This window comes from Syngnathus typhle, linkage group LG2 (genome assembly GCF_033458585.1).
Source record: "Syngnathus typhle isolate RoL2023-S1 ecotype Sweden linkage group LG2, RoL_Styp_1.0, whole genome shotgun sequence".
NCBI lineage: Eukaryota > Metazoa > Chordata > Actinopteri > Syngnathiformes > Syngnathidae > Syngnathus > Syngnathus typhle.
The window spans coordinates 26,711,205-26,723,948 of record NC_083739.1 but is presented as its reverse complement, the minus strand read 5'-3'; positions in this window follow the sequence as shown (position 1 = coordinate 26,723,948).

Below are 12,744 nucleotides of genomic sequence, written 5' to 3'. Positions count from 1 at the left end.
GGAGCGGCACAATTCAGAAAAAGTGCTCAGCTCGCCGAGAAAATGCGATTTAAGCAATAAAATTAAAAATGCTTATAAAACATAAACCAAACGTTGGAGGTGGTCATTTCTTCATGCGCAGTGATAAACTCGGCACTCTAAAGCACCCGAGAGCGTTTTTTTCGATGCCAACCTAACCAGAGTGACGGGAGCGGCACAATTCAGAAAAAGTGCTCAGCTCGCCGAGAAAATGCGATTTAAGCAATAAAATTAAAAATGCTTATAAAACATAAACCAAACGTTGGAGGTGGTCATTTCTTCATGCGCAGTGATAAACTCGGCACTCTAAAGCACCCGAGAGCGTTTTTTTCGATGCCAACCTAACCAGAGTGACGGGAGCGGCACAATTCAGAAAAAGTGCTCAGCTCGCCGAGAAAATGCGATTTAAGCAATAAAATTAAAAATGCTTATAAAACATAAACCAAACGTTGGAGGTGCTCATTTCTTCATGCGCAGTGATAAACTCGGCACTCTAAAGCACCCGAGAGCGTTTTTTTCGATGCCAACCTAACCAGAGTGACGGGAGCGGCACAATTCAGAAAAAGTGCTCAGCTCGCCGAGAAAATGCGATTTAAGCATTAAAATTAAAAATGATTATAAAACATAAACCAAACGTTGGAGGTGGTCAGTTCTTCATGCGCAGTGATAAACTCGGCACTCTAAAGCACCCGAGAACGTTTTTTTCGATGCCAACCTAACCAGAGTGACGGGAGCGGCACAATTCAGAATAAGTGCTCAGCTCGCCGAGAAAATGCGATTTAAGCAATAAAATTAAAGATGCTTATAAAACATAAACCAAACGTTGGAGGTGGTCATTTCTTCATGCGCAGTGATAAACTCGGCACTCTAAAGCACCCGAGAGCGTTTTTTTCGATGGCACCCTAACCAGACTGACGGGAGCGGCACAATTCAGAAAAAGTGCTCAGCTCGCCGAGAAAATGCGATTTAAGCAATAAAATTAAAAATGCTTATAAAACATAAACCAAACGTTGGAGGTGGTCATTTCTTCATGCGCAGTGATAAACTCGGCACTCTAAAGCACCCGAGAGCGTTTTTTTCGATGCCAACCTAACCAGAGTGACGGGAGCGGCACAATTCAGAAAAAGTGCTCAGCTCGCCGAGAAAATGCGATTTAAGCAATAAATTTAAAAATGCTTAAAAAACATAAACCAAACGTTGGAGGTGGTCATTTCTTCATGCGCAGTGATAAACTCGGCACTCTAAAGCACCCGAGAGCGTTTTTTTCGATGCCAACCTAACCAGAGTGACGGGAGCGGCACAATTCAGAAAAAGTGCTCAGCTCGCCGAGAAAATGCGATTTAAGCAATAAAATTAAAAATGCTTATAAAACATAAACCAAACGTTGGAGGTGGTCATTTCTTCATGCGCAGTGATAAACTCGGCACTCTAAAGCACCCGAGAGCGTTTTTTTCGATGCCAACCTAACCAGAGTGACGGCAGCGGCACAATTCAGAAAAAGTGCTCAGCTCGCCGAGAAAATGCGATTTAAGCAATAAAATTAAAAATGCTTATAAAACATAAACCAAACGTTGGAGGTGCTCATTTCTTCATGCGCAGTGATAAACTCGGCACTCTAAAGCACCCGAGAGCGTTTTTTTCGATGCCAACCTAACCAGAGTGACGGGAGCGGCACAATTCAGAAAAAGTGCTCAGCTCGCCGAGAAAATGCGATTTAAGCAATAAAATTAAAAATGCTTATAAAACATAAACCAAACGTTGGAGGTGGTCATTTCTTCATGCGCAGTGATAAACTCGGCACTCTAAAGCACCCGAGAGCGTTTTTTTCGATGCCAACCTAACCAGAGTGACGGGAGCGGCATAATTCAGAAAAAGTGCTCAGCTCGCCGAGAAAATACGATTTAAGCAATAAAATTAAAAATGCTTATAAAACATAAACCAAACGTTGGAGGTGGTCATTTCTTCCTGCGCAGTGATAAACTCGGCACTCTAAAGCACCCGAGAGCGTTTTTTTCGATGCCAACCTAACCAGAGTGACGGGAGCGGCACAATTCAGAAAAAGTGCTCAGCTCGCCGAGAAAATGCGATTTAAGCAATAAAATTAAAAATGCTTATAAAACATAAACCAAACGTTGGAGGTGGTCATTTCTTCATGCGCAGTGATAAACTCGGCACTCTAAAGCACCCGAGAGCGTTTTTTTCGATGCCAACCTAACCAGAGTGACGGGAGCGGCACAATTCAGAAAAAGTGCTCAGCTCGCCGAGAAAATGCGATTTAAGCAATAAAATCAAAAATGCTTATAAAACATAGACCAAACGTTGGAGGTGGTCATTTCTTCATGCGCAGTGATAAACTCGGCACTCTAAAGCACCCGAGAGCGTTTTTTTCGATGCCAACCTAACCAGAGTGACGGGAGCGGCACAATTCAGAAAAAGTGCTCAGCTCGCCGAGAAAATGCGATTTAAGCAATAAAATTAAAAATGCTTATAAAACATAAACCAAACGTTGGAGGTGGTCATTTCTTCATGCGCAGTGATAAACTCGGCACTCTAAAGCACCCGAGAGCGTTTTTTTCGATGCCAACCTAACCAGAGTGACGGGAGCGGCACAATTCAGAAAAAGTGCTCAGCTCGCCGAGAAAATGCGATTTAAGCAATAAAATTAAAAATGCTTATTAAACATAAACCAAACGTTGGAGGTGGTCATTTCTTCATGCGCAGTGATAAACTCGGCACTCTAAAGCACCCGAGAGCGTTTTTTTCGATGCCAACCTAACCAGAGTGACGGGAGCGGCACAATTTAGAAAAAGTGCTCAACTCGCCGAGAAAATGCGATTTAAGCAATAAAATTAAAAATGCTTATAAAACATAAACCAAACGTTGGAGGTGGTCATTTCTTCATGCGCAGTGATAAACTCGGCACTCTAAAGCACCCGAAAGCGTTTTTTTCGATGCCAACCTAACCAGAGTGACGGGAGCGGCACAATTCAGAAAAAGTGCTCAGCTCGCCGAGAAAATGCGATTTAAGCAATAAAATTAAAAATGCTTATAAAACATAAACCAAACGTTGGAGGTGGTCATTTCTTCATGCGCAGTGATAAACTCGGCACTCTAAAGCACCCGAGAGCGTTTTTTTCGATGCCAACCTAACCAGAGTGACGGGAGCGGCACAATTCAGAAAAAGTGCTCAGCTCGCCGAGAAAATGCGATTTAAGCAATAAAATTAAAAATGCTTATAAAACATAAACCAAACGTTGGAGGTGGTCATTTCTTCATGCGCAGTGATAAACTAGGCACTCTAAAGCGCCCGAGAGCGTTTTTTTCGATGCCAACCTAACCAGAGTGACGGGATCGGCACAATTCAGAAAAAGTGCTCAGCTCGCCGAGAAAATGCGATTTAAGCAATAAAATTAAAAATGCTCATAAAACATAAACCAAACGTTGGAGGTGGTCATTTCTTCATGCGCAGTGATAAACTCGGCACTCTAAAGCACCCGAGAGCGTTTTTTTCGATGCCAACCTAACCAGAGTGACGGGATCGGCACAATTCAGAAAAAGTGCTCAGCTCGCCGAGAAAATGCGATTTAAGCAATAAAATTAAAAATGCTCATAAAACATAAACCAAACGTTGGAGGTGGTCATTTCTTCATGCACAGTGATAAACTCGGCACTCTAAAGCACCCGAGAGCGTTTTTTTCGATGCCAACCTAACCAGAGTGACGGGAGCGGCACAATTCAGAAAAAGTGCTCAGCTCGCCGAGAAAATGCGATTTAAGCAATAAAATTAAAAATGCTTATAAAACATAAACCAAACGTTGGAGGTGGTCATTTCTTCATGCGCAGTGATAAACTCGGCACTCTAAAGCACCCGAGAGCGTTTTTTTCGATGCCAACCTAACCAGAGTGACGGGAGCGGCACAATTGAGAAAAAGTGCTCAGCTCGCCGAGAAAATGCGATTTAAGCAATAAAATCAAAAATGCTTATAAAACATAAACCAAACGTTGGAGGTGGTCATATCTTCATGCGCAGTGATAAACTCGGCACTCTAAAGCACCCTAGAGCGTTTTTTTCGATGCCAACCTAACCAGAGTGACGGGAGCGGCACAATTCAGAAAAAGTGCTCAGCTCGCCGAGAAAATGCGATTTAAGCAATAAAATTAAAAATGCTTATAAAACATAAACCAAACGTTGGAGGTGGTCATTTCTTCATGCGCAGTGATAAACTCGGCACTCTAAAGCACCCGAGAGCGTTTTTTTCGATGCCAACCTAACCAGAGTGACGGGAGCGGCACAATTCAGAAAAAGTGCTCAGCTCGCCGAGAAAATGCGATTTAAGCAATAAAATTAAAAATGCTTATAAAACATAAACCAAACGTTGGAGGTGGTCATTTCTTCATGCGCAGTGATAAACTCGGCACTCTAAAGCACCCGAGAGCATTTTTTTCGATGCCAACCTAACCAGAGTGACGGGAGCGGCACAATTCAGAAAAAGTGCTCAGCTCGCCGAGAAAATGCGATTTAAGCAATAAAATTAAAAATGCTTATAAAACATAAACCAAACGTTGGAGGTGGTCATTTCTTCATGCGCAGTGATAAACTCGGTACTCTAAAGCACCCGAGAGCGTTTTTTTCGATGCCAACCTAACCAGAGTGACGGGAGCGGCACAATTCAGAAAAAGTGCTCAGCTCGCCGAGAAAATGCGATTTAAGCAATAAAATTAAAAATGCTTATAAAACATAAACCAAACGTTGGAGGTGGTCATTTCTTCATGCGCAGTGATAAACTCGGCACTCTAAAGCACCCGAGAGCGTTTTTTTCGATGCCAACCTAACCAGAGTGACGGGAGCGGCACAATTCAGAAAAAGTGCTCAGCTCGCCGAGAAAATGCGATTTAAGCAATAAAATTAAAAATGCTAACCAAACGTTGGAGGTGGTCATTTCTTCATGCGCAGTGATAAACTCGGCACTCTAAAGCACCCGAGAGCGTTTTTTTCGATGCCAACCTAACCAGAGTGACAGGAGCGGTGTGGTAGATTGGAATCGAGCACTCGGTGCTCGACTGTGTGGTCTGTCTGTATTGAGAGTCGGGGAGATGTTGACTGAGCGGGCAGTAAAAGATCGACTTGTACTGCATCCTTGCCTCCGTGTATTATTGGTTGTAGATAATTGCATGATTGTGTATTGTGCTAAAAGAATGTCCCGCACGGCTACCGTAGCTGAGACGAAGAAGCTGCTCTCGCTCCCCGGATGTAACGCAACCAAGTGATAGATTTGGTTCTCTGAATCCTCGTGTGAGTTTATTAAACTGCTGTCCTCTGAACGTATGGTGCTTGCTTCGACGCACATAACGACATGGTGTCAGAAGACGTCTCGGACCTGCCCTCTGTGTATTGAGTGGTGTTTTTTTTCTTCGCCGTGCTCCGAAGTGCGAGGGGAATTAAGTGAAGGCTGACTATGGCGGAAGGATTTCGCAGGCCAGACCCTCTTGTTTTTGAAGGAGACGTTGCCGAGAATTGGCGTATTTTTGAAAGTGAATATGACATTTTTATCGAGGCTGCACACGCGGATAAACCTGCCAAGACAAAAGCGTACATCCTCCTCAACCTTGCAGGAGCAGAAGCCATTGAACGGGAGCGTTCATTTGTATACGCTGCGGAAGTTAGAGCGCCAGGAGAAAATGGAGCCGTTATGGTCCCGGCCGAGTCTCGGGAAGACCCCACGTGTCTCAAGCGAAAATTTCGAGAAATGTGCAATCCACAACACAACAAGACGATGGAAAGGCACAAGTTTCACACTCGAAATCAGAAGCAAGGTGAGACTATTGAATCTTTCATCAGTGATTTGAAGATAAAAGCAAAGAGTTGCCACTTTGCAGAGCTCACGGACGAATTGATTTGTGATAGAATCGTGTGTGGCATCAACAACGACAGTATAAGAAAGGCTCTGCTACGCGATAGTGACTTGACCCTCGCTAAGGCAATTTCTATCTGCCGTATTTATGAAATGACCGAGGAAAACACAAAAGCATTAACTCTGCAAGTAAACCCTGTGGATGCGCTACAACAAAGCTCCAATAGAGGACTGTACAGGTCAAGAAATAAGAAAGCAAATCAATATGATTCAAAGAACATCACTACTTGTGATCATTGTGGAGGCAGCCACCCAGCGCAAAGGGATAGATGTCCAGCGTTTGGCTTGAAATGTCACAAATGTGGAAAGATGAATCATTTCAAGGATTGCTGCAAGTCAAAGCCAGCGTATCACAACACAGAAAGAAAGAGTTTCACAAAGAAAAGCTCCACTAGAAGACCAGTGTATCACGTGAAGGTCGAGCAAGAGAAAGAATACACCGCTGATGATGATACATACTATGTAGATGGAATTTCTGTGGACACTATCAATGCACATATGAAAAATAGAGATGAAGGCTTTGTCACTCTGCATGTGCACGGGAAACCCATCGAAATGAAGATTGACACCGGAGCGAAATGTAATGTAATGGCTAAGGACATGTTTGTACAACTCTCTGAGGGGAACATTATTCCCTGTGGCAAGTCTACAAATCTAGTGGCTTATGGCGGCAGCAAGATCGAAACTGCAGGTCTTGTCTCACTGTCATGCTACTTGGATGAACAGCAACACACGCTACCCTTCTTCCTCGTGGAGCGTGATGTTATTCCACTTTTGGGATTTCGTGCATGTATGCGTCTCGGACTTGTCACATTCAGCCCTCACGTCCACCAGGTCGGCACGGAGACTATTACAGACTTTGTCAAAAATATCAAAGAGAAATACAAAGATGTGTTCAGCGATGAATTAGGAGAACTGCCAATCACCTACTCCATGGTAGTAGATCCAGCTGTACGGCCAGTCGTGCGTCCAGCGCACCGTGTCCCCTTGGCGATGCAGGCCCGCGTTAAAGCTGAACTTGATAACATGACAAGCAAAGGAGTCATCTGCCCCGTCTCTGAGCCCACGGACTGGGTTTCATCGATGGTAGCAGCACACAAGAAAGACAAAGAAGAGATACGACTGTGCATCAACCCAAAAGACTTGAACAATGCTTTAAAGAGACCCCACTATCCGATGCGTAGTGTGGAAGACGTAGCCAGCAAAATGTCAGGTGCCACCCTGTTTTCGGTGCTTGATGCCAAGAACTCCTTTTGGCAAATAAAGCTAGATCAAAAGTCATCCATGTTGACAACATTCAGCACACCTTTTGGGCGCTACCGATTTCTCCGCATGCCATTTGGCATCAACTCAGCAAGTGAAGTTTTCCAAAGCTCAATGGAACAACTGTTTGCCGGTTACCCATGTGCTGTCATAGTCGATGACATCATTGTGGGAGGTCGCGATGCTGCAGAACATGATGCTAATCTGAAGAAAATATTGGATCGTGCACAAGAGATCAAACTTAGACTCAACTCTCAAAAGTGCAAGTTTCGGCTCGACCAAGTCTGCTATGTTGGTCACATATTCACAAAAGAAGGTCTGAAAGCCGATCCAACGAAAACAGAAGCCATCACGGAGATGCCGGTCCCGCAAGATGCCCTAGCTGTGCAACGATTCCTGGGCATGGTGAACTACTTGGGGAAGTTTATCCCAAATCTCAGCGACATTGCAGCACCACTCAGGCAGCTCACTCACAAAGACGCTGCATGGTGCTGGCTCCCCCAACACCAACAGGCATTTGAGGAATTGAAGTCATGTCTATCCAGCTCACCTGTCCTTTCTTATTTTGATGTAGGGAAACCTGTGATGCTAACATGTGATGCATCCCGTTATGGGTTGGGTGCAGCATGTTTACAAGATGGAAAGCCAATTGCGTATGCATCTCGCACATTGTCAGATACAGAAACCCGTTATGCGCAAATTGAAAAAGAACTCCTTGCTGTTGTTTTTGCATGCACTAAGTTTAAGGACTACATCTATGGCAAGCACACTGTCATTGAAACAGACCACCAACCTCTGGTCACTATACTGAAGAAGCCGATCCTCACAGCTCCAGCTCGTCTGCAGAGGATGCTACTTCGTCTACAAGCTTTTGACATCACCTTGGTTTATAAAAAGGGCAAGCAAATGTACCTTTCCGACACCCTGTCAAGAGCCCCAAACGGTAAAGTTTCTGAATTATCTAGTGCTCACAGCTCGTTTGAAGTCATGTCAGTCAGTTTTATCTCGACAGCCAGGCTTGAAGAGCTGAGAACACACACTGCCAGTGACCAAGTGCTTCAAACTCTTAGCAATGTGATCCAGAATGGATGGCCTAACAAAGAACGTCAGGCACCGCTCTCTGTCCGCCCATACTTTCCATACAGAGACGAGTTGGTAGTGGAAGAAGGTATTGTTGTTAAAGGACACAGACCTGTCATACCAATCTCACTGCAACAAGAGTACATCCAAATTATGCATAGAGGTCACCCAGGCCTTGAATCAACTAAATGTAGAGCCAGAAGTACAGTGTTTTGGCCCAACATGAACACGGACATCACAAAAGTACTACTGTCTTGTGCTGTATGCAATAGCACACGACCACACCAGCAAAAGGAACCGCTGAAAGCTCATCCTGTCCCTACCCTGCCATGGTCTACGGTCGCAACGGACATTTTTGAATGGCATGGTCAACAGTATTCAGTCCTTGTTGACTCTTACTCGGGATGGTTCGAAATTGATCTGCTTCGTGATTTGTCTTCAGCTACAGTGATAAAAAAGCTAAAGAGACATTTTTCTGTTCATGGAGCACCCCATACACTGATTTCTGATAATGGCAGACAATACACTAGCCAACGATTCCGCGACTTTTCCAAACAGTGGGACATTACGCACGTTACCAGCAGTCCCGGATACCCGCAGTCGAATGGATTAGCCGAGCGTGCCGTCCGCAGTGCCAAACAGCTCATGGAAAAGTCACACCGAGATGGAACGGATGTTTTTCTCAACCTGCTCAACCTCAGGAACATTCCTCGAGACAGCACGCTTGGATCACCTGCACAGCGTCTCATGTCTCGCCAGACGCGTTCTACCTTTCCTGTCAACAACACTCTGCTTGTGCCTGCAATAAAGGGTGCAGGACAAGTGGCTACTCAGCTTCAAAGGAGAAGACTTGTTCAAAAGCAGTACTATGATGCAACAAGTCGCCCTCTGGTGCCACTTGTGAGAGGACAAATTGTCCGGTTACAGACTGCAGAGGGATATGACCGCCTCGGGAAAGTGGTTCAGGCTTGCAAAGAGCCGCGCTCCTACATCGTTGAATCCAACGGAGGTATCTACAGGAGGAATCGCCGTCACATCCTTCCTGTTGCTGAACCAACCCCACCTTTGCACGCCGACTCTGACCATCACTCTCAACCACCGGTTCCGAGTACGCCAGACCCTCTTCTATCCAGTCCACATGCCCGACCGTCTCACTTCTCTCAACCATCTGCTCACTACTCCACCAATGAGCAATCGACAACATCTCCAGCTGACGTGCCCACCCGAGTGTCACACAATTGTTCTGCTTATGTGACTCGCTCAGGTCGGATTTCTAAGCCGAATCCGAAGTACAAGGATTGAACTGCATGTTTGTTAGTTGCGTTTTGAAAAAAAAAAAAGTTAAGCTCTAAGGTTGTTTACATACTTGTTATTATTACCAAGTGTACCTTCGTGCATTTCCAAGAGGAATAATTTGTTAATTCAGTAAGTTTTATGCTGCCAGTTTTACGCAGACTTGTTTATTTGTAGACTGTCACGTCACATTTGTATATTACAGTTTTTTAGTTAACAATATTTTTTATAGAGGCAATGTTCTAAAAGGAGAGGATGTAGATAATTGCATGATTGTGTATTGTGCTAAAAGAATGTCCCGCACGGCTACCGTAGCTGAGACGAAGAAGCTGCTCTCGCTCCCCGGATGTAACGCAACCAAGTGATAGATTTGGTTCTCTGAATCCTCGTGTGAGTTTATTAAACTGCTGTCCTCTGAACGTATGGTGCTTGCTTCGACGCACATAACGACATTGGTGAAACAACCAGTAAGCAACCCACGGTTAGTGACAACACTACAACAGTGTATCAGAGCATAAAGCCACAACATGGTGTCAGAAGACGGAGTTACGGAGTGAGTCAAGGACAGTATTCAACACGTGTTGACCGAAGATAAGCGGCAAGCTAACGGGAGCTAACACAGCCGACATGGAGCAGTTCAGGCCACCGTCTCCGCTGATAATCACGGGGAACCTCGCTGAAAACTGGCGCAGGTGGGAGCAGCGTTTCCAGCTCTATATGGTTGCTTCTGGCGCGGTGGATAAAAATGAGGGGGTTAAAATTGCCATCCTGCTCCACACTGTCGGCGAAGAGGCGCTGGAAGTGTATAATACACTTGCCATTACCCCAGAAGGGGAGGAAGCAACGATGGAGGAAGTTTTGGAAGCATTCAGAGGCTACTGCAGTCCACAAAAGAACGTTGTTTTTGAACGCCATCAGTTTTGGTCACACACAATGTCATCAGGAATATCGGTGGACAGATTCATCACAGAACTACGTCAGAAGAGCAAGAACTGTGAGTTTGGAAGACATGAAGATGACATGATAAGGGATAAATTGGTGTTCAGCATTAGTGATACCCATCTGAAAGAGAGACTGTTACGTGATAATGCACTTACTTTACGCAGAGCAATGGAAACATGTAGATCAGCAGAACTCGCCAAGTCACAAATACAAGCGATGCAAGCGTCACCTGTTGTCCATGATGCCTCAGTGGATGCGTTAAATAGAGCAAGAGTGCAAACACGCAGCTGGGACAAGAACAAACCAAGCTACAAGAAGCAGGTAATGACTGTGTGCCGTAAATGCGGAAACAAGCACGAGCCTCGTCAATGCCCAGCTTACGGCGGTGTGTGTCATAAATGTGGAAAAAATAACCACTTTTCAAAGGTGTGTAGGGGTGGCTATGAGAAAAATAGCCATTGTAAGACAAAGACTGTAAACAATTTAGAAAAAGAAATGGACTGTTTATACATAGGCATGATTGGAAATGGAACCAAGAAAACAGCACACCAAACAAAGGACACTGTATGGCGCGAAACAGCCACGATCAGAGGTGTTGCAATTGACTTCAAGCTGGACACTGGTGCTGACGCTAATGTGCTGCCCAGGCAGCTATACCAGCAGCTACCAGGTCCCGTTCAGCTGCGTCCAACAAAGACTATGTTGATAGCTTTTGGAGGGGCACGCCTGACAGCAGATGGTGTTGCATCTTTAGAATGCAGAACGTCTAAACGCAAGGCTGTGCTGGACTTCCACGTGAGTAGCCAAGCAGACAAGCCAATTCTAGGAGGGGAGGCTTGTGAAGAGCTGCAACTGGTGAAGAGAATGGGGTCGCTCGCGGCAAAGGCTCCACAACAACAACAACCGCCAGCCACCAAAGAGGAGCTACTACAAAGATATGCTGATGTATTCACAGGATTGGGGGAATTTCCTGGAGTTCATCACATACACGTCGACCCCAGCGTCACTCCTGTGATTCACGCATGCAGGAATGTACCCCTCTCCATCATGGATGCGCTGAAAGTGACAATCAAAGACTTACAAAACAGAAAAGTGATAACACCGGTGAATGAACCAACAGAATGGGTGAACAGTCTTGTTGCCACTAAGAAAAAGAACGGGTCGCTGAGGGTGTGTTTGGATCCTTGCAACCTGAATGAGGCAGTCAAGCGCCAGCATTACTCCATTCCTACTCCTGAAGATGTGCGCAGCAGACTGGCTGGAAAATCCATCTTCTCCATCTTGGATGAGAAGGATGGGTACTGGCAGATCAAGCTAGATGAGCCATCATCTAAGCTCTGCACCTTCAACACGCCGTGGGGACGCTTTCGCTTCCTCAGGCTACCATTTGGGATTAAGTCGGCCAGTGAAGTCTTTCAACAAAAGAATTGTGAGACCTTCGGCGACATTCCAGGTGTGTACGTCATAGCAGACGACATGATTATAGCAGCATCGTCAGAGCAAGAACATGATGAAATCCTGCAGAAAGTAATGGAGAGAGCAAAGTCTGCCAATGTGAAATTTAACAAAGACAAAATCCAGTTCAAAGTGAACACAGTAAAATATATGGGACACATCATCACGGCAGCAGGACAGAGGGCTGATGACGCCAAGATCAAAGCGATTGTCGACATGCCGACCCCGGACGACAAACAAAGTCTCCAACGCCTGCTGGGAATGACAAAATTCCTGGCGCAGTACATACCAAATGAAGCCTCACTCACGGCACCCCTCAGACAGCTGCTAAAGAAGGACGTAGCATGGCAGTGGTGCCCACACCACAGCGCAGCACTACAGACGCTGAAGTCTACCCTCACACAAGCGCCTGTTCTGAGGTACTACGATCACAAGCAGCCGCTGACTCTGCAAGCAGATTCCTCAAAGGATGGGCTGGGAGCCTGTCTGCTGCAGGATGGCCACCCGGTGTGCTATGCATCAAGAGCGCTCACGGACACTGAAAAAAGATATGCGCAAATCGAGAAAGAGTTACTTGCCATAGTGTTTGCTGCTAAAAGGTTTCACCAGTATGTTTACGGAAGAACAGTAACAGTGCAGTCTGATCACAAACCTTTGGAGGTCATTGTGCGCAAACCACTGAGCAAAGCGCCAGCACGGCTGCAAGGGATGCTTCTACAACTACAGAGGTATGATTTGAAGGTGACATATACACCAGGCAAACACATGTACATCGCGGACA